The sequence below is a fragment of the Globicephala melas genome, chromosome 19 (genome assembly GCF_963455315.2).
Source record: "Globicephala melas chromosome 19, mGloMel1.2, whole genome shotgun sequence".
Classification (NCBI taxonomy): Eukaryota; Metazoa; Chordata; class Mammalia; order Artiodactyla; family Delphinidae; genus Globicephala; species Globicephala melas.
The window spans coordinates 34,239,349-34,241,314 of record NC_083332.1 but is presented as its reverse complement, the minus strand read 5'-3'; positions in this window follow the sequence as shown (position 1 = coordinate 34,241,314).

Here is a 1,966-nt window from a genome sequence, read left to right as displayed (position 1 = left end):
CAAAATAGGGCTTCCCTGGTGGTGCAGTGGTTGAGAGTCCGCCTGCCGATGCAGGGGACACGGGTTCGTGCCCCGGTCCGGGAAGATCCCACATGCCGCGGAGCGGCTGGGCCTGTGAGCCATGGCTGCTGAGCCTGTGTGTCCGGAGCCTGTGCTCCGCAACAGGAGAGGCCACAACAGTGAGAGGCCCGCGTACCGCAAAAAAAATAATAATAATAACTGAACCATACAATGCTAATTACAAGGGAAGACAATGATAAAAAGAAGTCTTAACTACTGTTAAAAGTACAAATTCATACACAGAATTATCATAATGCTATTTTAAGTATTATCTAGTTTTAAAAAATCACAAGTCTTCATCACATAGAAAAAAAATAGATTTCACTTTTCTTCAAAGGGATGTCAATACTAAATATGATTTAAAACATTTGAGTAAAACTTTTTAGTTTTTCCCTCAACCTACTGAATATTTTCCAATGACATTTAGTAGTCTTATATAGAGTATTCACTACTCAGATTACTCAGGGAAAAGAACACGGCATATATTGTAATTATACAATGCAAAAGTGGGCTCTCATTTACAAACAAACCTGGAATATAGAAGCCATTCAAAAATATAAGTTAATCAAGAGCTCATTTAAAAACTAGTCAGTATTTATTATTTAGAGAATTGGAATGCACATTTTAAGACTGTTGGTTCTTGAAGAAGTGTGATAAGAACTTACCTAATGAAAGTGTTAAACAGTACCCTTGTACCCTCTTTCTAATGGAATACATCAAATTTGAACTTCCCTAGTTTCTACTATTTTCATCAGGAAACTTAACAAGAGAGCATTGGGATACAACTATAACTAACCAGTTCAAATACAAGTTTTAAAAATTTGTGTTTGTGTTATGAATTTTACACTCAAAACCAGATCTATTATATTCCAAAGTTACTAACTCAGCCAACTTACTGTTTTTCTCACTTAAGCCCCAGGGTATGGATGACTGACTCAAGCACTTATACAACTGGGAAGTAATGCTCAAGAAAGAATTTCTAGGTCAAAGCTTAAGTTACAAAAGGACACAAGTGGCCTCGAATCAGATGACTCTTCAACTCAAACACTCCTTACTGACAGCACTTTATAAATCACACCAAGAAAGTCTGCCTCTCCTCACTCTCCCCAAATGGCAGGAGCTAACACACCTGCAAGTCATCACTGCAGCTTTTCACTTGGATTCCAGAAACAATCATGGAAGGTGGGCTAGATCGAGCCATCTCCACCTCTTGCCTTCCCCAATCTTGTAGGATTCATCAGTGAGCTCACCAGTAAAATTACAGTTAAGTTAGAAACAAGTGAATGTAAACCAGAAGGGCAGGACTGTTACACTTGAAGGAGGATGACTGTCCACAAAACTAGGGGCTTTTTCAAAGGAGATCCCCTGGTCATTTTTGGTCCTGGAGACCGGTGCTCACCTACTACTAAGCATGGGCACAGTTATAGTCACTATTAGATACGTAATTGTGTGAAGATCTGACAGGACCTCAACTAAATAAACTTGAATGTTTATAAACATAATTGCTCAACTGCTCTTGGTCTGATTTTCTCAAGTCTAAATAGGGAATAATGTATGATGTATCTTTCACATCACCCAATATTCAGGAGAACAGCCCTGTGGTCAGTACCATAAAGACGTACAACTAACCAAAAGGTCATTTCTATCTATTAAAAACATTAACTGTGTCAATCTCTTTTCTTTAAGTAGCTGCATCTTATAAGATTTCCTCTACATTAAACCTACAGTCAATCATTTGTAATAAGGCATACACAATATACCATTAAGCAATAACACGACCAGCAAACTCTTTTGCCTTAAGATTTATTTTTTAATTCCCTCAAATTTGATCCTAATTTAGCAGTGTTTTAAAAAGATTTTTTAATTTGGTATTTTTCTCTTATGCTGACAAAATCTAATTCTGATT